The sequence below is a fragment of the Chelonia mydas genome, chromosome 11 (assembly GCF_015237465.2).
Source record: "Chelonia mydas isolate rCheMyd1 chromosome 11, rCheMyd1.pri.v2, whole genome shotgun sequence".
Lineage (NCBI taxonomy): Eukaryota > Metazoa > Chordata > Testudines > Cheloniidae > Chelonia > Chelonia mydas.
The window spans coordinates 54540005-54565280 of NC_051251.2; positions in this window are offsets into that span (position 1 = coordinate 54540005).

Below are 25276 nucleotides of genomic sequence, written 5' to 3' on the forward strand. Positions count from 1 at the left end.
TTTTTGCAACAGTGAAGACTTCCCAAAGCCAGGTAGTAGATTTTTGGTAGGCCTAAAAAAGTTGAGCCCTGAGACAGAAAGCACTGAGCAAACAGAAGTAGATGAAAAGACTTCAGGAAGTAAAAAGCTTTTCAGAGTGTGTAAAGTGAAACACATCTGAGCTAGTCATTAAATCAGGACAAATGGAATGCAGGAGCAAGAAGAACTGGCAAGCTATTCACAAAGCAGGATGTTATGGGAAGCTGAGAAAATGCCAAAGCAGTAGGTGGCAGAAGGAAGCAGAAAACTGCCTTAACCCTGAGGACATTGGCTAATCCCCAGTCAGTTATTATTTAGGGCCATCTGGCTACTTGGACAGAGCAGATCCCAGCCCTAGTACTGCCAAGAAATATCCCTCCTCTAGACTCTTGCATAGCAACTGGTTCAGAGATAGGGCTGGCAAGAGAGGTGAGGTCAGTGGGCAGCATAAGGCAGCTGGCTTTACGGATTGCAGGGCTGGATTATAAGGCATAGACACAACAGGTATGAGCTTAGAGTTTCAGTCACATGATTACAGCAGACTATAAGATGTCTAGCCCTCATGGTTGCTAAGAAAACCTTGAAGAATGTGACCTGAGCATAACTGATGCAGTGATGCCTGTCTGAGTCTGCAAACAGCCTTAGAAGTGGCAGCCACTACAGTCAGGCAGGAAGCATCCTGATCCCACATCCAACACCAGACAACAGACCCTTCTTCTCTAGGGACAGCCCTGCAACTGTTCAGTGGGGAGGGGCACCCTGCTTTACACTACCCTATCTTGGAGCAAGGGCTCCTGCCTAGGTGGAACACCCATGTCAGGATGTACTTAGTTTCACTGCATTTCCCATATGCCTCCTCAAATCAGTCCCTTCTGAGGGTAACAGTCTGCAGAGATGAGTGAGGCTGAAGTAAAGGCAGAGGAAAGGAAGAGGAATTTGAAAAGAAGGAACTGTGATGCTCTGATGCACGGTTCTTGGCCATGTTAAGTACAGCCAAAAAAATGAGAGAGAAAAGAAATGCCAATTTATAGAAAATAAAATGATCAGGTAAATGGACCTTGGCGATGGACTCAGTTCAGTCCTGAGATAAGAATTAACCTGCCTTTAATTCTCTCCTCCCTAACCTGAACAGCTCCTTAGTTTGTCAGGAAGCTTGTCTCTCTCCAAAAGTCTTTCCTCAACTGTACTTATTGTGCTAACAGGTACTTTCTAGCCTCTGAATTGATTACTGTACTTGTGGCACCTTCTGGACTATGAAAGATGCATCTGCTTCCCAGTGCTCTTTATATGTTTAAGTAACTCTGCCTCCCTTTTTCACTTCAATCCATTTTCCAGGTATTAGTTCCACTGAAACCTGAACACTGGTCTTTTCTGAAAGCTTGATATACTTTGGAGAACACCATAGGAAATGACCTCCACCCTCTTTTAAAGGGGCATTCGTTCAGTCCTGTTGTATGTAACCAAAATACAAGTGAAATTAGAGGGTGGTATCATCTTATTTCCTCCTGGATTCCCCAGAGTTTCTGGGCTTTTACAGCTCTACAGAGTAGTCCCAGCAGCACTTGCAGCTCTCCCACCTTCTAGTTCTGGGAAGTGTTCTGTAATTTGTCCCAGGCTGCTACATTCAGTGTAGATCAGACCCACCTTTAAAAAGCTATTCCAACATTGCCACTATGTCACTCTCCCTTCCTCTCTCCCACCACACTGACTAGCAACTTCTGCTCTGGAACTTGATTTCTTGTGGTTTTAGATCTTTTCAGCTGTATTTCTTTCCACCTCCTCTGGGATTTGGCGCCTGATCCAAAGCCCACTGAATTTAGTGGAATGAAGCCCATTGACTCTAGTAGGCTTTGGATCAAGCCCTTGCGGAGGAAAGATTTCCCAAAAGGATCTGACAGCTTTTGAGTAGTAGCCAGCCAAACAGAGATGCGTATGTATTCATACATAGGTGTATGTGTATTTGCCTCAACAATTCTAGTGTGCTTCTCTTTTCTCATCCCACTGTCTCTATAGATTTTCTAACCGGAGATAATTCTGAGCTTCATTTGACAGGCTCATAATGGAAATCTTCGTTTGCTTAACTATAGCCAATCAGAAAAGGATTTGATCCACGGCAACTTATCATCAGTGCTTCTCTCTTCCCCATTTGGCTGGCAAGATATGTAATCTGTTACGATAACTTTTTTAATTATTCACATCAGAAATATAGTAACACACACTGAGGATTTAGAAAGGTTTATGATGAGGAAAAATAAATCTTTTGCGATGCTAAGATTCCTGCACTAAAATATTTTATTGCTTATTTTGGAACACTCACCAGCATAAAATTCACTGTAAAACACCAAGAAAAGGAAACTTCTAATTAAAATTAATATTTTAACTTTTATATGATTTCCCTAATCTTATTAGCATCCATTCATTTAATACATTTAATGGTTGTGACTCATAAGCCTAAAAGCTTAATTTTGTTAGATAAATACACCAAAACCTAACATAAAATAGCCTATTATGTGTGAGAGGATTTTCTTCTGTTAATTGAAAACAAACTGGAACAAAGCTAAATTACATGAATATTTAATCTTTCTTTGCTGCACAAAGGTTGTTAGGGGATGCAAGTGCATGCACATTTCTAAACAGAAACAACAAGCTATTGACTGTCGCAGCTTTGGTAAATTCTAAGCAGCTCAGTGACCTGTAATACCAATAGGAATAAGAACATTTCGAATTTCCTCGCATATTTTCAGTAGTAACAGGCAGTATCCCTTAAAACTTGGGTTTGTCTTGCTGGGGGAGCTTGAAAAAACCTACTTGCAAATAAGCTCTTTTCAAAAGTGTTGCCTCCATATTTAGTGTAGAGGGAATTATAGCCTTAGAAAATGATGCAGATGGACAAGCAGAGGAGCTATTCTAAGAATCAAGCAGCTAGGAAGCAGAACAGACTGGAACTCATGCCTTCAGGGAAATTCCAGCCAGATATGCCTCCCTATGGCCAGAAACCCTCACTAATCCCATATTGTCTTCCTCCTTTTGAATATGCCCTGCTTATAGAGGTGGGAGTCTAGAAGATTGCACCGGCCCTGCCTACAAGCTACCACTAGGCAAACTAGGCAGTCGCCTAGGACGCCAAGTGGTTGGGGGCGGCCAAAAGCACGCTCCGGGGAGGCGGTGGAGCGGAGGTGAGCTGGTGCAGAGGGGTGCAGGGAAGGCCGCCTGCAGCAAGTAACGGGGGAGTGGGGGTGGCGCACAGGGGAACCGCTCCCCACTCCAGCTCACCTCTGCTCCACCTCCTCCTCTGAGTGCGCCGCCCCGCTCTGCTTCTCTCCCCTCCCAGGCTTGCGTGCCAAACAGCTGATTGGCACCGCAAGCCTGGGAGGTGAAGAAGCGGCGGCGGCATGCTCGGGGAGGAGGCGGAGCAGAGGTGAGCTGGGGAGGGGAGTTGCTGCAGGGCTCCCTGGGCCAAGGGGAGGGGGGGAATTGCCACACGGCTCCCCAAGGGGAGAGGGAGTGGCGGGGAGCCTCAGGGCAGGGAGCTGCCGCAGGGGGGGAAGCTTCAGGGCGGAGGTGGTGGCAGGGAGCTGCCACGGGGGGGCACTTCAGGGCGGAGGGGGGGTGGCGGGGAGCTGCCGCAGGGGGGGTGTCTTAGGGCGGAGGGGAGGTGCAAGGTGGAAGTTTCGCCTAGGGCACAAAACATCCTTGCACCGGCCCTGCTTGTAGGGTGGCTTAAGTGGCACTGGGGAAGTGAATACGAGACAGTCCATAGCCAGAGAAGAAGGAACCCACAACAACACAGGGGAGGTCAAGTGGGAGTGCTTTCAGAGGAGGTGGGATGAAACTGGCAAGTGGAAGGTGGTTAAATCTCCTTATGATTGGAGGCAGAAATGGGGAGCTGAAGCTGCTTATACTCTTCGATGTCTTGATTTGATTTACTGACAAATATACACCTCCCAGGTGTGCTAAGTGTTAAATGTTAATCCTGCAATTAAATGGAGAAGCAACTGAGACTAAATCATTACAGATTTTTTTTTAAATCATTTGTAACACTCCTACAATCCTCACTACTTTAATTGGAAAAAAGTTCAGCTTGTCTCATGACACCTCACAGACTTTTAACTTTTCTCGTTAACTTTTCTTCTGTTTCATTCTTTAGGTACTGATGCTGTTTAGTGCCACTGCTACAACTAAAAAGTACCTAGATGTGTGCAATACAAATGTCCTTTTTCCCAAGATTGCCAGAGCCTGAGACAAATCCCACTGACATCAATGAGAGTTTTTCCACTGAGCTCAGTGAGCCCCATTTCAGACCCTAACTCAGGAATTGGCAACCTTTGGCACGCGGCCCACCAGGGTAAGCCCCCTAGCAGACCAGGCCAGTTTGTTTACCTGCCGTGTCTTCAGGTTCGGCCAATCACAGCTCCCAGTGGCCGCTGTTTGCCACTCCAGGACAATGGGGGCTGCGGGAAGCGGCGGCCAGCACATCCCTCGGCCCGCGCTGCTTCCTGCAACCCCCATTGGCCTGGAGCGGCGAACCGCAACCAGTGGGAGCGGCAATTGGTCGAACCTGAGGACACGGCAGGTAAACAAACCGGCCCAGCCCACCATGGGGCTTACCCTGGCAGGCCACATGCCAAAGATTTCCAATCCCCCCTGCCCGAACTGATCAGGAGTCCAAATGAGAGAAAACAGTTTGGGCAGGGATCACAAAATTGAGGGAAAACAGCATATTATCCTTTCTTCATTTACTTTAGAGAGTCAAACCCCTTTTAATATGACTCGTACTTCCACGTTTGCAAGTTAGACTGTGAGAACTTAATTTTCTTTAAAAATTTTGTAAAATAGCATAGATTCAGAGGAGGGTCTGGGAAGAAGCACAGCTAAGAACTTTCCTGTCTTATCATATGAAGTAGCACTGGGTGTTGGCAGGGTTCCTAATAACTAGGGTTCTCGATTAATCGCAGCGAACTCAAGTGATTAACTCAAAAAAATTAACTGTGATTAAAAAAATTAATTGTGATTAATCTCACTGTTAAAAATAGAATACCAATTGAAATTTATTAAATAGTTTTGATGTTTTTCTACATTTTCAAATATAATGATTTCCATTACAAAACAGAATACGAAGTGTACAGTACTCACTTTATATTATTATTTTGTTACAAATATTTGTAAAAATGATAAAAGAAATAGTATTTTTCAATTCACCTCATACAAGTACTGTAGTGCAATCTCTTTATTGTGAAAGTGTAACTTACAAATGTAGATTTTTTTTTGTTACATAACTGCACTCAATGTAAAACTTTAGAGCCTACAAGTCTACTCAATCTTACTTCTTGTTCAGCCAATTGCTAAGACAAACAAGTCTGTTTACATTTACAGGAGATACTGCTGCCTGCTTCTTATTTACAATGTCACCTGAAAGTGAGAATAGCCATATGCATGGCACTTTTGTAGCTGGCACTGCAAGGTATTTACATGCCAGATATGCTAAACATTCATATGCCCCTTCATACTTCGGCCACCATTCCAGAGGACATGCTTCCATGTTGATGATGCTCTTTAAAAAAATAATGCGTTAATTAAATTTGTGACTGAACTCTTTGGGAGAGAATTGTATGTCTCCTGTTCTGTTTTACCCACATTCTGCCATATATTTCACGTTATAGCAGTCTCAGATGATGACCTCACACATGTTCATTTTAAGAACACTTTCACAGCAGATTTGATAAAACACAAAGAAGATACCAAAGTCAGATTTCTAAGGATAGATACAGCACTCGACCTAAGGTTTAAGAATCTGAAGTGCCTTCCAAAATCTGACAGGGGCGAGGTGTGGAGCATGCTTTCGGATGTCTTAAAAGAGCAACACCTTGATGCAGAAACTACAGAACCTGAACGACCAAAAAAGAAAATCAACCTTCTTCTGGTGTCATCTGACTGAGATGTTGAAAAACGAACATGCATTGGTCCGCTCTGCTTTAGATCATTATCAAGCAGTACCTGTCATCAGCATGGACACATTTGGAAAAAAAGGAGTACTAGTGGCACCTTAGAGACTAACCAATTTATTTGAGCATAAGCTTTCGTGAGCTACAGCTCACTTCATCGGATGCATGTAGCTCACGAAAGCTTATGCTCAAATCAATTGGTTAGTCTCTAAGGTGCCACTGGTACTCCTTTTCTTTTTGCGAATACAGACTAGCACGGCTGCTACTCTGGAACCATGTATTTTGGAATGGTTGCTGAAGCATGAAAGGACATATGAATCTTTGGCGCATCTGGCAAGTAAATACATTGCGATGCCGTCTACAACAGTGCCATGCGAATGCCTGTTCTCACTTTCAGGTGACATTGTAAACAAGAAGCAGGCAGCATTATCTCCTGCAAATTGTAACCAAACTTGTTTGTCTGAGCGATTGGCTGAAGTAGGACTGAGTGGACTTGTAGATTCTAAAGTTTTACATTGTTTTATTTTTGAATGCAGTTATTTTTTCTACATAATTCTACATTTGTAAGTTCAACTTTCATTATAAAGAGATTTCACTACAGTACTTGTATTAGGTGAATTGAAATATACAATTTCTTTTTTTTACAGTGAAAATATTTGTAATAAAAAATAAATATAAAGTTAGCACCATACACTCTGTTGTAATTGAAATCAATATATTTGCAAACATAGAAAACATCCAAAAATATTTAAATAAATGATATTCTATTATCATTTAACAGTGTGATTAATCACGATTAATTTTTCAATCATGCGATTAATGGCAATTAATTTTTTTAATTGCTTGACAGCCCTACTAATAACTGATTCACCAATCTCCATGCAGACTGCTTGCTAGCAAAGGCAAGCAAGTTATTTGCTTAGCTAGCAGTGATGGTTTAGCTAGCAGGGAGGCAGAAGCTAGCAGGCTCATTTATTTAGTCAGTGTGCCCATGTCCCTTGGCCTACAGGAACAGAGGCTTGTGTGCACCTGCAGCTGCAGAGAACTGGGGGGAGGGAAACAGCTGGAGTCACTGCTGAATGCAGCTCCCTTTACCCCTGCTTCTTGTGTTACTATGGAGACCAAGCAGCACTAGAGGAAAATGAGCTCTTCAGTGGCCAGGAAGGCAGAAAGAGCTGGTGGCAGCAGTTATTGCTGGGAATCACTGTAAACCAAGGCTGGTGAATACCCTGGCCATGCTCCACAACTCATCTTACCCTAGAGTTGTGAAAGGAACAGTGAGGGAGAGTCGGGGACTTTCATGTGGACTGCAGTCACTGACTGGAGGTGCCCATGTTTCCAGTACCAATGAACAGGTGGAAAGGACTTTCAGAAGGTGGCTGGCTGGCTGAGTGGTGAAATGACGACATTCATGTTAGTTATTTGTGTTATTAATGAAGCTAGAGCACCTGGGGCCTAGACAGACATCTGTTTTTATATTTTTAAAATCTAAATAAATAGGTTTTCCCTGGAGCAGGAGGTCTCCACACAGGAACCAGGTCTAGAAGAGGCTTCCCTTTTCCCTGGATTCTCCAGGAGCTAGCAGTAGCCCAGAATGCAGGCTTCAGGTGCTACCACTCCTGCAATGGGGCTGGTCAGACTAAGATAGGGCTGCGGATTCCCTGGTTTCTAAACCCCGTGTGGTGGAATCTGGGTGCACCCCTGCAGGCTATGGGTGGGTGCAGGATTGGGATAATAGCAGTAGCTAACTGGACATCACTCATTACAACTGGCAGAAAGTTGCAGTTCAAGCACTTTTGAATCCTGATCACACAGAAATGTGGGGGCAGGGGCCAAGGAAGTTGAGATGGGCCCACCTCAGTGGGTGGAGTGTGGGACAGACTGTGGTGAGTACTCCTGTAGCTAACAGACCCACTCTTGTAGTGAGCCAGGCTTATCCAGGAATGTCTGTTCCAATCAGGGTGCACCTTCTCAAGGTCAATAGGGATAATATTTTGAGGACAATACAGAGAAATATTCTCAATATTACACAGGCAAGGTGGGGCAAAGAGCAACAGGAAGGGCATGGAGCATTACAGAAACCCTACAGTAACTCAGATGTGGGAAAGCTGGCATGCTTCCCACCTGCTTTTGTGCAGAGGCATGCTGTTCAGAGGATGTCTCAGCCTGGCTAAAATAAAGCAACATCTTCTATTGTGTAACCAGCTTTGCCCGTTACTTTGGGGTATGCTCATTTATTAGGGTTACTCTTCGGACGGGGGGGAGGTATTCTGTATTTCTGTTAATGTACTGCTTGTGTCACTTGTGTTCTCATACGGAGCTCTACTTCTCCCTGCTGCAAGTTTCCTCCCAGTGGAGCTCTCCTGCAGGACCTAGGTTCCCCAGGGCTGGGTTCTTCCAGCCCCAGAATCAGATGAACACACACATGCACAGACACACTTTAACAGAGCTCATCAGAGAGGACCGGGTTAATCAGGTCCAAGCTGTCACCCTCATAGGCCCTTGGATTCAGCAGGCTGGGTCGAACAGCACCTCCAATCTGCCCCCCTCCCCCCCATATATCCCAGGTTCAGCACATTTTTATCCCCACTTTCACGTGACAGCTGTTCTGGTGTTGTTGATGAGCAACCCCCCACAGGATTTTTGGGTGCTGCAGGGATCTTTTAGCTTAGGTACGAGGAGCGTTGCTGCAGAGCGAGTGAGGAAACCAAAAAAAACACTCACGGGGGGGGGAGAGAGAAGCAACCAGCTGAATCGTGAAAGTTATTTATTGCCAGGTAATAACCATAGGGGAGCCAAACAAACAAAACAGTTATAGTATTAAATCTAAATATTAAGCTTGATTATAAAAGTCAAGTTTAAAAAACTATAACTGATCACACAAGTCAGGGTCAGAAGGCTATACTTAAAGAGAGAGAGAGAGAGAGAGCTGGGTTCTCACCACTCTATGAAGCTTGAATCAATCGGGGGTCCCGAGTAGTGGGGTAGCTGAGGGTCCAGAGTGCTGGGGACAGGCAGACCCCCAGCATGATCAGTCTGGAGAAGAAGAAGTCCCAGTGGATCCAGGCATCAAAACACTTACTTGATCATGGATAGGGGGTTTTGTAGAGAAACAACAATGGTTCAAGGGAGAACACTAGATTTGTTTATGTGTAAACAAGGGAGAATACCAAAGTTGTTTTGTTCAGGCTAGACATGGGAGCTGATCATTCCTGGCTTTGGGCAGTGTTCCTTGGAGGGAGCTCACAATGCAGTTAGGGAGCGTCACTATTTTAGATACCGATAAAGGATTTATTAGCAGTGCTTCTCTGCTTTTCTGTCCCAGAGTTCCGTGCAGTTCTTGCCTTGGGATCTCTGTTCTCCATTCTGTATGCTAATGGAGATGCCTCCTTGTCCCATCCTCGATGCAAATGAGGTGAAGGGAGTTTCCTTAATCCTGTCATCCTTATCCCAGGGGTTTAGGTGGGTCTCCCACTGCCCTTTCATTGCTTTTTGGAAGTCTTTCTTCTGACGCAGATTTGGTTCAAGCAGAAGCTGTGGTGGGGAGGATCTTTCGTGAGTCAGACAGGCTGGGTACTGCGCCCTGGTTCCCCAAGAATGCAGAGCTGCTAGGTAACAAGTGGGTCCACAATACATTTAGGACCCATGAGGAAGAATTTAGCTGGATGGCTGCAGTGTGCATTGGAATGAAGTGGGACCAGTGATAGTGATATGGTGTTAGAATGGTTGACTTTTGTTCATCCGGTACCATCACTGGTTTATTAATTCCACAGCAAGCAGGCCTCCCACCTGATCTTAACAAACAAGTCTGTTGGGACTTTAGTGAGTTCAAATGTTGTTGGAACGTACACAAATATGAAGGTGAAGGTAAGAAATGTGTGGGCATACAAGGAGCACACATTTGCTGCTGCTCCCAGGAAGGGGGCGAGAGTCAGTCAAATACTCCCCATCTATGCACAGGGCCAAAGAGTATGGTAATGGCCTCATCCCCAAGGAGCTTAAGATGCTATGGGTACTCCTGTGGGAGTACAGTGTGGGTGTGCACTCGGACTCAAGATATCATATTAGGAGGTACATTTGACAGGATAAGTTGAAACTTTGAAGACCTTAGAAGGTTTACATCACATAGTAAGAGGTAAGATTTTGCAAAAAAACCCATCCTTGTGAAAAGTTGCAAGGCCTTTCAGGATAGCAAATCTGCTGGTACCTCCTTTGGGACAGGTGCCAAAAAATGGTATCTGGAATACCACTTGAATATTCCAACCTTTCATACCAGGAAGTTTAGTGACTGACAGGGAAGATAAAGCATAATGATCTGTTTCTTATTTTTCCTTTAAACTGCTCTAAACATGGTGAAGGCTACCAATTCACACTGTCATTTTTCTGGCTACTGCCAATAGCACCTCAGCCTTTAATCTCTGGGTTTGTATTCTGAAGGTCAATTTCATTTTGACAAATTCAAGCCCATGGGATGCTCAGTATCATGCTCAGGTTCTGAAGTTTCAGTGCATTGTCAGAGAGGATAGTGGTATATAGATCAGGTTTGTGACTAACCGATGGTGGTGGGATACTTGAATAAATGGTTAGCTGCAGCAAGGGTGAATTGAAAAGCATGTACAATCCTGTTCACCTCATTTCAGATTGTCTGATAGCTTAAGAGCGCATCCTAGCCAGAGATAAAACAGTATTCTACATTTGGTCCATTGGTGTTTGACCAGTTCCCCCTGACGTTTGCAGCTGGGCCTCTGTCCTGAGGCAGCTCTGAGTAGGTATGGATGGAGGGGCACACTTGGGCCAGTGGATGCCCTTCTATGTTCTTTAGCCAGGGAGAGGCCACTTTAATTGGGAGAAAACGATTTGTGGCTTTGTATGGGGTTCAGTTAATGATTAAGGCAAAGAGAGATTGGGGTGAATCCAGATCCTTTTCCTGGAAGTAAGTATAAATTGGACTTTGCTGTGCTGAAGAAGATCTAGAGGGGGAGCTGCCAGGCCTTTGTGGGAAGACAAAGCCTGGATAGAGTTAAATTGGGCAATGGCAAAATGTGGTTGGTTAAAGGTGTGGAAGAGGACAGAGCAGATGGCAGGTCAGGTGATATGAACACTTTTGTTTGGTTGGACTCTTAAGATGCCATGCAAACTCAAAGTTGGCCAAAGCTTGGGGCTTTGCATTAGCTCTCACATGGCTGAAATAATTTTCTTCCTATTCAGCACATAGCATAGAGGAAGTGAGATTCAGCAAGATTACTTTCCAATAACAGAAGAGCAGTAGCAGGGACACAGACTAAGGGTCAAATAAGATTGAGCACACTGTGAGCTCCAACTGCATCAAATATTTTGGGCCAAAAATAGATAGCATGTAGCTCTCGTTCTACCACTCTGGAAACTTGAAATCCAGACTTTATATACCCATGAAATTATTGTACTGTTAAATATATGTAACCATTTTGATCCAGAACTGTCAATCAGAACCTCACAATAAAACACTACCAGCTATAACTCTCTCACCTCCAAACTGTGGACAGGGTTGGCTCATTTCCTTTTAGATATTGGCAGTGCAGATAACAACAGATTATAGAATAAAATTTAGAGCATTTTCAACAATGGTAACCTATCCGTTTTGGCTGTAATGTAGTGCTGTATTTATTACAATTAATCAATCAAAGTATTAAAAGGAAAAACAATCTAATTTTAATCTGCTCAGGAATTCCTATAGCAAACATAAAATTCATGTTAAAAACCCAAAACCTTATACATCTGCCAGTGTATGTGTGCGTGAGAGAGAAAGAGCCACACAGATTTCAAATACTTTGATCAAAGAAGGCTCTAAGTAAAACAGAATTTAACTGAAAGACTGGAAAAGTATGATTTTTCCACCTATTTTGTCAATTAAGATATTCCTGAACATTTTTGGTTTTCACATTAGTAGGGACACTATGTTAACTAATTATTCATAGAAATCAAATTATCCATGAATAATTTTGAAAGTAACATGACAGGCCACACTTAAGGGATATAATGAGTTGAAGTATTGTGTCTTATGCTTGCAGTCAGGACACTGGGAACAAACTAACTGTGGTTTTTACTGCGTGAACCTGGCAGTAAAAGCTTGTACTCTGAACTCCATCATGGGACTCATCTTACAGAAGACAGAGCCTGATCCAAGTCTACTGAAGTCAATGAAGGAATCTCATTGACTTAGATGGGCTTTGGATTAGGCCCTAAGCCCCGACTGTAGAAGGTAAAACTCTAGGAAACTGACAGAAAGGAGAGGAAAAAAACAAAATAAAGTCATTTGACATAGAAACATAGATATTGCTGTACTGGATCAGGGCAGCAATCTGAGTTAAAGAAATGAGGCGTGATTGCTATAACTTGTTTTCCCTTTATTCACATATTAATTTCCTGTCACAGAATTCTAAGATTCTACCTTTAGAACCAGATCTTTTAGAAGCACATGGAAATTTCAACTGGTCTTACAAATAGATTGCCCAATTCTCCAGTCCACATTTCTGCTGAGTAGCACTCATAGAAGAAGTCTGATTGAAGTTGCATGAAATAGCTGCTATGCAATTTAAAGGTTGCAGAATTGAGCTCAGAATTTGGGAAACTTGATTAGTCTGTAGAGCGTTCAACCAAATGATCTCTTCCCAATCCTCCCCACCCCCCAAAAATGAAACTGCAAATATTTAACTATAGCTCATGCCATGTATCAGACAAACATGTCAGTAAAAGAAGGCATTGATTTATTATTGCTTCTCTGTAGCATTCCCCAATAGTCACAACAGTAGCTACTTACTAAAGAAGGTTTAAAATACTATTAACAGGCTGACATTTTTGCCCTTTGAACAAATAATTATAACGTTGTTTTCAGAGTCCTTTATGGTGTCCCAGTGCCTGGAAGAATATTAGTTTAAAATTTCAAAACCACATTACCTGAAAGCTCTTTGTTATCCAAAATGCAATAACAAAACCATTTTGGTTTGTGGTCCACAACTCATTATCATATAGGATTCAATTTTTGATTGGTTAAAGCTAATGAACCTTCAATTTGGCATGCAGGTTGCTCCTAACACAAAATATCTGTTTAGTGAACCTTTGGAATAGCCACATGATGGGAGCCAGATGTATCATTACTTGCTAAATGTGAGTATCATTTACAGTAGGTGTCATGTCTGATTTTGATAAACTGGAAGAAAACATATAACGGATGTAACATTGTATATGGTGCTGCTAGGCTTGCAAATCTAAGATGTATTGGAAAATATGATCTATTACCTAAGCACTCTCGTGTCTAAAAAGATAATGAAATGCTAGCTGAGATATGAGATGGTGTCCTTTATTCAAAAGCTCAGAGAAGAGAAGCTAGCTCAACACAGCAATTTTTCTCACCCTCACAATTCATAGTGATGTGGTTCCTATATTCAAGTCTTCCAAGCACAGAGCTTGTCCTTGGTTATAATAATAGTAATACTTATCACGTGTATAGCACATTTCATCTTCTAAGGCCTTTACCAACATTAGCTAATTTTTCTCACAACAGCCCTCAGTTATAAGTAAATATTTTTAACACAATAAAAAGGAAAGGAAACAATTTACAGGAGTTAAGTGAGTTGCCCCAGGCTATAGAAGGAATCAGCGCATGAGCTAGGATTAGATCATAGATGTCTATGGATTTCAACTTATGCTCAGACCACTCCTGTGCTGTAAATAGTGTAATTGTAGCTGAAGAAATACTGTTCACCTGTGATCATCAAATTTGGCATCTTAATGTCAAGAAGAAGATGCAGTGAAACATGTTCAAAACTCTTATGCTATTAAAAGAATATATCCCTCAATCAATATATTGTCATACTTCAGTCATTTTTGCTTTAGTGCCATTTTACATGTATTCTTGTCTCCTGAGTGTATCTTTCTCTTTTTCCCATTCTCTCTTCCATCTTTTCCTTCCCTCCTCTCCTGTATTCTTCATCCCCCTTTTACATCGTCTCCTTTAAATCCAAAGTGGCCACTCACACCCTATACCCATTAAGCATTTCCAAAAGCTTTATCATCTTATATGAGGAGTCTCCTGAATGGGAAAATCCACTTCACAGAGAATACCTGGAAAGACTACATTTCTCAGAGCCATGTCAATGCTAACACTGCATGAAAGTTTGCCAGTTTTGTTAATAACTTTACATTTGTTTCAAAATTCTCAGTTCTTCTGTTTTAAAATATGAGTTTTTACAAGTATTAAGTATCGTCTTAAGTATTTAAATTCTTTTTCCCCTTTGTCTCCCCCCCACTATTATATATAGTTATAGATATTGATATGTAAGTCAAATTGCAGCAATTAGATATTTGAATAAAATGAAAAGATTGCTCCCAGCTGAACATTTATGGTCCAAATTTTTAAAGCTACCTTCCCACTTTAAAGCTGCAATTAAGTGGGTTTGCATACTAAATAATAATAATAATTAATAATGTGGTATTGAAAGGCCCCAATAAAGATTAGAACCCCATTGTGCTAGGAAAAGTGCAAAAACAGATACAGCTAAAGTACCTGTCCCAGAAAAGCTTATGTTTCCAAATAACGCTGAATGTGCAATCATGTAGTTAGTTATCTGAATGCCATCCACTGCACCTGCAAATGTTTGTGCCTGCAGTACTGGGTCTTTAATTGATTGTGGTTGCAAACTGAAGACTTGGATGAGGCCCTGTAACAATTTTGGCCCAATATTCAGTGCTTAGACCAGACTAAATATTTATGACTAACCATTAAAACTCCTGAAAAAGAAGGATTTATATGAGAGAGGCTAACTATTGCCACCACTTTAAAATTACGGTAACCCTACTCATGCTGCCCAAGTTAGTCTGTTATAACACAGAGCCAAATGCAATGAAATAAAATACAAGACAAACTTACCAGTGCATCTGTTGTTCCAGATTTTCTGCCTTATAATTGTGGTGGATGTCTGCTAAGGGTCTGACATTCAGCATATCCCACTGTGTGTACAGTTTTTCTCTTGTAATTTGGCCAGATTAACAGAGCCAAATTACAGATCTTGCTAGGGAGAAATGTTCATTTTTCATTTAACACTGACAGGCCTCCCCATCCCCTCTCCCCAGCCAAAGTCTGTTGAAATCAGTAGGATTTTTTTCCCAAATAATTAATAATTAAATATGACATCCACTATGCAGGGATGTACTCTTAGATTTACATTACTGCCATGTTAGTTTTAGGTAGACTAGGAGGCTATGATTCACATTATGCTAATTTGCGGCATCATAATGGATCTCCAGTACATTCAGAGGACTTTATGCGAGCAGATGCAGAAAAGAAACAAAAGTTCAGCTGAACGTATGTCAAAATAGAATGGCCAAAATAAGGGCTACTAGATACTGGGCAAATGCCACATACCATTTCTGCACATGAATGACACACAACTGAGAGCCCTGATACAGGAATCACACCCCTCCAAAGAAATACAGCTTGGATTTTCAAAGGAGCCTGTGGCACTCAAATACCTTTGAACATTAATGAGACTTGGGTGGATAGTTTTCAAAAGGCATTTAGGTGCCTGAAGATGTAAACAGAAGCCTAGTGGGCTTTACAAAAGCAGCTAAGGGAGTTTTTTGAAAATCCTGCTGGGTGCCTATCTGCATCTTTAGGTGCCTAAATACTTTAGAAAATTTGGCCTACATTATTTTGGCTTTTTCAAAAATCCCAGTAAACCTCATTTCATGAATGGCTTGCAGGAGCTATGTCTCAGTGTCTGTAAACTCTAACAATTTTGGTCAGGTGCCTTTTTAATTACAAATGGTTGGTGAAACACTTGAATGAGCATCTGTAATCTAGAACTGCAAGAAGATTGCTGAAAATTGTTGATGTGAAACATTTTGTTCATTTTAGCTCGATGAGGACAATAAGTGGATATTCCTTGCATGATTAATACAAAAATGATTGCTGGTTTCCTGCTTTGCAGATCTGATAGCAACAATATTGTCATAAATGATAGAGAAGAGTCTTCTTGCAGAACTTTGAGTGTTTGGCTCTGTAACTTTAGGGGACACCTAAAGACATGCAGAGGATGTAGGTGAAAAAGCTTCTTATTTTCACTTCAACTCGCTAAATATCAATGAAAGTGAGTTCTACTGCTTTGATATTCTGGAGTGTAAGTAACCTTGCATGTCTGAGAAGGTTGTGGTGGTTTGAATGGAGTCTAGCTGGTAATGCAGATTCAGCTTGAATACACGATGATTGCATTGCATGGACATGACTATGAAAACCATTTCAGTTGAGCCAAATGAGGCTGAAACATGCATACGCCTGGGCAATACCTAAATCTATGTTTGGTGGGGAAATGAAGGACCATTTCTAGATATGAAGGACCATTTCTAAATATGTAAATATTTTTGTCTTATTGGTAAATTAAAGTATCCTAATTAGTCAGAAAAAAATATCCCTTCTGCATAATGTAAGCCCCAGAACGTTTGGATTCCGGGACTAAGAAACTGATTTAATTCAACAAGATGAGCCAGCTGCTGAAGCCCATAACAAAAGTGGACATTGCACAGCCTAGCAGACCTAACCAGAAGGCAGAAAGTTGTTCTTTTATTGGGTCCTGATACTGCTCATATTAAAATCATTTGGAAAACTCCCATTGACTTCAATGGATCAGGATGAAGAATTTAGAGTCCAATACCCTGTTATTTTTCTTTATAAAATATGCTCAGCTTAGTGGTATTAGGTAAATTAATTGTTCTGATGAACAACCAGAGGTGAAAGAACAGACAGACTCAGTGGTTTAAATTAAAATACCTTTCAGGGGCTGGATGGCATGAAGCTATGGGTCAGTGCCCAGTCACAATCAATGTAGGCTTTTCTCCAAAACTTCTTGAGTTTATTTACTGCCCTTCCCTGGGAGACATCTCTATTAAGGACATCATCTAAGAAACTGGCCATCAGGATATGTTTTAAAAGTTCTTTGCCAGATCATTGGCATCTGTAGCTAGTCAACTGGGAAATAACCTGCTCCCATTGCAGGACTTTTGGGGGATTGAAAATGCAAGAATATCCCCAAGCGTCTTCATCAGGAACCTGACAGAAACAATCAAGGACTCCAATCCAAAGAAAGGAGAATTATCCTCCTGGAATTTTGATTGGTTTCTGCACCTATAGAGAACCAAAAGATGTTCACATTTTCCACAGGCCAACATTCATGGAAGCTATAGTCACATCACTATGAGATTGTCATATGTTTAGGTCATGACACTACATTCCTTGCAAGCCAACCTCCAATTGAAGGCAGTAACTCCCATTGGAGCTAATGGGATTATCGCTTTCCAAGGATTGTAGGATCAATATCTGGTAGTGAAATATCAGAGCATCTGTGATTGCAATATTTCGGGGCCACCTGGAACTGACAAGTAATGGAAATTAATCAGGAAAACCTCAGGAGATGAGATAAGATATCCCAACCAAATTCTAGAGCGGTGGTTTAACTGCTGTAAGTTTTGAATAAGCATAAAATCATCTGCTTATTTAAATAAAGCCAACTACCCAACCTCTGGAGGAATCTATGGTAACTATTACTGGGCTAGCAGGCAATGCTCTAATGGATACGGATAAAATCAATACACTAGACTCTATTAATCATTATATTCTTTCCCCAGTATTAAAATTAGTTGTACTTTATTACCTTCAAGTATTATTCATGTCTGAATAGAAATTACTGTTTACCTTATATTTTGAGATTTATAGTTTAAAATTCTTTCAATTCTACAGGGGAGTTCCTGCAACACATGGTGAATTCTTTTCAATAACAATGATCTTTATTTTAAAAAATAGATCTTCCTTTCCTGCCAATGAACTGCACTGAATGTATGTGAAATACTCATCTCAGACCTCAAACGCATTCAAATATCACCTTGGGTAATTCCAACCCTTAGCCCCATGATACTTAGTAGGCCTCAGACCATACTTACAAAAGTTAACATAAGCTAAAATTGTTTGCTTAGCTGGAAATCCTAGGACAATCCTTTCTTATCTTAGATGTCATGTTGTGACCCAGGACTGGCTGATAGGGGACAGAGATGACCTCTAGCAGGATGGATGAGGAAAACAGTTGTGGGGGTACAGAGGAGATGGGTGTTGTGCACTGTTGAACCAAACCTTGTAGTTTTAAGTGTATTTCTAACCACTATGAACCAAATAGCAGGGTCTACTTTGTTAGCTGACCCCTGCAGTGTTCACAGAGCCCTGCTATTTGTATCACAACTAATGAGAAATGAATTATTACCTTAATTTCAGAAATGCAATAAGAAATCGATGCAATGCAGTTGTTATTTAAAAGTTAGCACCACGTGACTAATTCTATTCAGAGTTTATATTTTGTTCTCCTGACATCTATAAATTACTGAGCTTCGCTCTCACAGTTTATGATGTCAGCTGAATCCCCTGAGTAGATATTTTCCTTCCAAATGGTGTTTAAATGTCTATAATTCTATGTTGGATGGAGTTTAACATCAATTGTAATGCTTTATGGCATACAGTAAACTCCCTTGTGTCATTATCAGCCAACTTGGCATTTGAGATAATTTGTTAACTGTAGCAAAATATATAAACAATGTAATTTTCTTTTAAACATTTGCTGTATAACACATGAAATATAATTGATAACCTATCTCGTAACCATAGAGAATACAATTTGAAGTGGCACTATGTGATTTTGAGTGTATGAAATCACAAGAAGGCAATTGGTTTGTGGCTCGAGTTACTTTATGTAGCTAAAAAAGAAAAAAAAACAGTGAGAAATTCATAGAATCATAGAATAACAGAGCTGAAAGGGACCTCTGGAGGCCATCTAGTCCAACCCCCTGCCCAGAGCAGGACCAATCCCAACTAAATCATCCCAGCTGGGGCTTTGTCAAGCCTGACCTTAAAAACTTCTAAGGAAGGGGATTCCACCACCTCCCTAGGTAACGCATTCCAGTGTTTCACCACCCTCATAGTGAAAAAGCTTTTCCTAATATCCAACCTAAACCTCCCACACTGCAACTTGAGACCATTACTCCTTGTCCTGTCATCTGCTATCACTGAGAATAGTCTAGATCCATCCTCTTTGGATCCACCTTTCAGGTAGTTAAAAGCAGCTATCAAATCCCCCCTCATTCTTCTCTTCCGTAGACTAAACAATCCCAGTTCCCTCAGCCTCTCCTCATAAGTCATGTGTTCCAGACCCCTAATCATTTTTGTTGCCCTTCGCTGGACTCTCTCCAATTTCTCCACATCCTTCTTGTAGTGTGAGGCCCAAAACTGGACACAGTACTTCAGATGAGGCCTCACCAATGTCGAATAGAGGGGAACGATCACGTCCCTCGATCTGCTGGCAATGCCCCTACTTATACACCCCAAAATGCCATTGGCCTTCTTGGCAACAAGGGCACACTGTTGACTCATATCCACCTTCTCGTCTGCTGTCACCCCTACGTCCTTCTCTGCTGAACTGCTGCCTAACCATTCGGTCCCTAGTCTATAGCGGTGCATTGGATTCTTCCGTCCTAAGTGCAGGATTCTGCACTTGTCCTTGTTGAACCTCATCAGATTTCTTTTGGCCCAATCCTCCAATTTGTCTAGGTCCCTCTGTATCCTATCCCTACCCCCAGCGTATCTACCTCTCCTCCCAGTTTCGTGTCATCTACAAACTTGATGAGGGTGCAATCCACAGCATCCTCCAGATCATTAATGAAGATATTGGACCCAACCAGTCCGAGGACCGACCCTTGGGGCACTCCACTTGATACTGGCTGCCAACTAGACATGGAGCCCTTGATCACTACCCGTTAACCCCCAGAATCTAGCCAGCTTTCTATTAACCTTATAGTCCATTCATCCAGCCCATACTTCTTTAACTTGCTGACAAGAATACTGTGGGAGACCGTGTAAAAGCTTTGCTAAAGTCGAGGAATAACACGTCCACTGCTTTCCCTTCATCCACAGAACCAGTTATCTCATCATAGAAGGCAATTAGATTAGTCAGGCATGACTTTCCCTTGGTGAATCCATGCTGACTGTTCCTGATCACTTTCCTCTCGTCTAAGTGCTTGAGAATTGATTCCTTGAAGACATGCTCCATGATTTTTCCGGGGCCTGAGGTGAGGCTGACCGGCCTGTAGTTCCCAGGATCATCCTTCTTCCCTTTTTTAAAAATGGGCACTACATTAGCCTTTTTACAGTCTTCCGGGACTTCCCCCGATCGCCATGAGTTTTCAAAGATAATGGCCAATGGCTCTGCAATCACATCCGCCAATTCCTTTAGCACTCTCAGATGCAATGCATCCGGCCCCATGGACTTGTGCACGTCCAGTTTTTCTAAATAGTCCCGAACCACTTCTTCCTTCACAGAGGGCTGGCCACCTCCTCCCCATGCTGTGCTGCCCAGTGCAGTAGTCTGGGAGCTGACCTTGTTCGTGAAGACAGAGGCAAAAAAAGCATTGAGTACATTAGCTTCTTCCACATTCTTTGTCACTAGGTTGCCTCCCTCATTTAGTAAGGGGCCCACACTTTCCTTGGCTTTCTTCTTATTGCCAACATACCTGAAGAAACCCTTCTTGTTACTCTTAACATCCCTCACTAGCTGCAACTCCAGGTGTGATTTAGCCTTCCTGATTTCATTCTTACATGCCCGAGCAATATTTATATACTCATCCGTGGTCATTTGTCCAGTCTTCCACTTCTTGTAAGCCTCTTTTTTGTGTTTAAGATCAGCAAGGATTTCACTGTTAAGCCAAGCTGGTCGCCTGCCATATTTACTATTCTTTCTACACATCGGGATGGTTTGTCCCTGTAACCTCAATAAGGATTCTTTAAAATACAGCCAACTCTCCTGGACTCCTTTCCCCCACATGTTATTCTCCCAGGGGATCTTGCCCATCAGTTCCCTGGGGGAGTCAAAGTCTGCTTTTCTGAAGTCCAGGGTCTGTATTCTGCTGCTTTCCTTTCTTCCTTGTGTCAGGATCCTGAACTCGATCATCTCATGGTCACTGCCTCCCAGGTTCCCATCCACTTTTGCTTCCCCTACTAATTCTTCCCTGTTTGTGAGCAGCAGGTCAAGATGAGCTCCGCCCCTAGTTGGTTCCTGAAATATTTTGCTTCTGAAATATTTTGAGCAGGAACACCATCCTTAAGACTCATTCTTTTTAAGCAGTCTGATAGAATTTAAAGGGGGAGGATAACCTGGGAAGACAGAGCAACTCAGGGGACTGGTAAGAGGATACTGAATTCTTTGGGTCGTCCTCAGATGGTATAAATTAGCATAGCTCCATCGAAGGCAATAGAGCTTGAGAATCTGTGTATAAATCTGCACACACTTAAGAATTTGTGAAAAGTAGGCCAGAAAACGCACTGGATCTGGTATATCTCTTTCTATAGTTGTCTAAATATTAACATGGCTCCTGTTATCTGAATGTGTCCCAAATATTTATGGCTTTCCTTCAAAACACTCCTGTGATGTAGAGAAGCAGGACTATTGTTGCTATTTTACCAATCAGATATTGAGGCACAGATACATCATGTGATTTGCACACTGTCACTCAGGAGATCTATAACAATACAAGGAATCAAATCCAGTTTGGGGTCTGGTCTGGGGATAGGGTGCAGACTGAGTGGGCTGAGAAGAAAGGCCAGGAGTGGGGAAGACGTACATCATCCACCTTTAGCCTCATGCTCCTTATCTGGAAAATGCAATATAGCCCCAGGCTTCATTAGTTTTTCCATGTAGCCCCATGGGAGAACCTAGGGCTGTTATAGTAAAATAGGAGAATCCCTGTTAGCTTTGCTCCATTGGAGTTGTACTGCCAAGGACCAAGGGGTCAGAGCCAGGTAGGAACGTGTGATCATTTAAAAACTAGAAATTAGTTTTCCAGAAAAATAAATTGGTTGATTAGGCACCATTTGTGGAATCATGATGTTTCTTAGGTTACACACATAAAAATCCCACATCCAACTCATTTCTATTTGGCCTGTATTACTAACCAGCGGTGTCCCCATGTACTTTTGTACTTAAGTACGTATTTGAGTACTTTGAAGCACTCTGCATACTTGCACTCAAGAACTGTGAATATTCTGTACTTGTTACTTGTATTTAAGTACACGTAATGGGTGCTTAAAGCAAAAGTAACTTTTTAAATCATCAAGTCCTTTTTTCAAAATAGTTTTTTTAAACAACCACAGCCTTCCAAAGAGTCTTGGATTCTGGCTGGCTCCCAGAACCCATTGTCCCAACTCGGGAACTTCAGGCCCTGAATTCCGGCTGCCCAGTTTTTTCCTGTTCGCTCTGCTGTTGCACCAGTCAAGGAGTGTGGGCACCCCGTACCCTTCATTTCTTATTGGTCAATGCAACCGGTAGCAGGAAGACTTGCAAGTAACTTCCCAGCTCTGCAGCAGTGAGGAGACTCACTGCCTGGCCTGGCCTGGCCTAGTGGAGGGATGAGTCAGTGGAGGGGTGTGGGACAGACATATACGTCTGAGTTCTGCATTGAGAGAACAAGTACAGTAGCTTCATCTCGTTTTCTTTCTGTTTCACTGTGTGCTTATATTATTGAGGTAGTTGTCCATATATTGACCAGACAATTGCAGGGAATACAGGAGTTGAAATAACTTGTGCTTGTTGTTGTACTTTTACTTAGGAATACGTTAAGTACTATTTCCACAGAATACTTGTACTTATAAGTACTTCTGTAATGGTGTACTTGGCACTTATGCGTTAGTCCTTTTTATCAGTACTTACGACAACACGGCTAACCCGTGTCATATGTCCCCCACGCTGTCCATTCAGAACCTCTGTTCAGAGATTCTCAAGCCTCTGACCAAATTACCTCAAAGTTCAAAAGAAGCTGTCCGTTCTCCAATGGATGTGCTCTGGCGCCAGTAAGATAAATACAACTCATATGCCACCATCTTGAGCATCCAAATGATGTTAACAATAAAAGATTCAACTGAGAGACAGTTTTATGCGACCATAGATTGGATAACCCACAGTTACATTCCCCCAACTCAATCTGGTTTTTTTTCTTGAATTCAAAGAAATCCCCCACTATATATAATAAAATGTGCGGCTTCTACACATCCAAGAAGGTGTCCCACTAAAACAGTCGTCATAACGCCATCATTGACGTGATCAAAACAAGTTGTAATTTTAATCAGTTAAGCAAATAGGAGATGAATTGCTTGGTAAAATAAACACTAAACTATAAAGTTAGTTAAAATCCAGTCTATTCTGAACATCTGCAGTTTGCTTTCAGATTTCTAATCGTGGGGCTCTTCCTTGAGAACCATTGTCAAGAGGAAGCCGCATATAAAATCTTTTAAAATGTTCAATATTTCTGTCAAATGAATTGTCGATTGCTCCAACATATAACCTGCATTCATTAATTCACCACCATCATTAACATTTTGTAAGTTGTGATTCCTGAATATGCTTCTCAGATAATAGATGGGGGATTTATTTCCAGATCCACATTCTTCTAAATGTGTCCTTCATCTGGACTCTGAAAAGATTCATTTACCTTTTCTATTCACTTTGCTTTCTTGCAGGGCTTTCTTTTGTGAAACAGCTCTCTTTGCTGTGTCTAGGCCTTTTCTAGCAGATAACTGGGCTACCACAACCTTTTCCCATTTACTTTGCACTCCTGTTACTATAGCAGCTATCCTTTGTGGAATACTATTGTCCTCTAAACTTCTATTTCTTCTGAATCAAAATCAAATACACTATTTCTTCCAGCACATAATGGTGGAATATGCTTTTCACAAAAAAGATCTTTATCTATAGGTCTCTTAGTTATCAGTCTCAATACTGAACTTTTTATTGTGTTTATATTATGAATTCTATTTCTACCTCAATTGTACATACAATATATTTAGAGGTATGTGAAATATTTACAAGCCCCTTATCTTTATTTAAAGAAATAAAATCTTCTAACCCTATATCTATTGTTCATGCACAGTAACACTGTTGCTAGGGGTAGCAGTATTTTTGCAGCATATTCTTTAGCTAAAGTTTCATTTTAGCACTTGTCAGCTCACTCAACAATGAGAACAAAGCAAAGGGTTTTTAAAAAATCTTACCTGAAGCTTTATACAGATTCAAGGGTAAGAGCACCAAGCACCCTATTCTCCTGTCAGTTATGCTCTGTGCATTTCTGGGTTTTGGTGTGATGTAAATGAAAGCAGAAGATCAGTCTCTCATTCAAACTATGCCTGGTATTTTTGTCTCCAAGAAGACCCTGCTTATTACTAAAAGGGAGGAGGGGGTGTTACGTGTTCAACAATGAGATGTATAAAATGGGCGGTTGTTTGCCCAAAGGAAGCAAGTTTCTTAATTTGATTCCTCCATAAAACTGCTGTTTCATGAAAATCTAAACATTTTAGTTAGAACTGTCCAAGGGCTCCATCCAACAAGGATCTCTTTAACTCTGATCCAGCAAAGCATTTAAGCATCTACTTATCTTTAAGCCCCATAAGCATGTACTTAAGTGTATGTTTAATAGTCTATCAAATGAACTGTACACTGCACTAATGTAACCTATATTACTGGATAAGGGATAGGGAGGTCTGTGCCTAGCAGGATCGAGCCCCAGCTTGGAAACCCTAATGTTACACTCCAATTATTCAGTTTCCTTTTCCACCTTTGCAATTAAAACGTATTGAATATATAACATTAAAAACCAAAGAATCTCTTCTTTGAAATTCCGTCCCTATCACTGGGAATGCACAGCACTACCCAGATTACCTGGAAGTCTCAGGCACTGTTGAAAAGTTTAAAGTCTGTGAGAATGAGAAATAAATGTACAGAACACCGGCAAGCAGCTCAGTGCCACAAGTAAGAATCATGGACAAAAAGCAGAGCTTCTGTTCATTTACTCAAACCATGTGGGACTAGACTGTGGCTTTTTGCCACTGCTCTGAATTGTGGGGGCTGTGCAGAGCCACATCTCCACAGGATGTGCCTATATGCTGGAGGAAGAGTAATGTGTAATAAGAAAAGGAGGACTTGTGGCACCTTAGAGACTAACCAATTTATTTGAGCATGAGCTTTCGTGAGCTACAGCTCACTTCATCGGATGCATACTGTGGAAATCGCAGAAGACATTAGATACACAGACACCATGAAACAATACCTCCTCCCACCCCACTCTCCTGCTGGTAATAGCTTATCTAAAGTGATCATCAAGTTGGGCCATTTCCAGCACAAATCCAGGTTTTGTGCTGGAAATGGCCCAACTTGATGATCACTTTAGATAAGCTATTACCAGCAGGAGAGTGGGGTGGGAGGAGG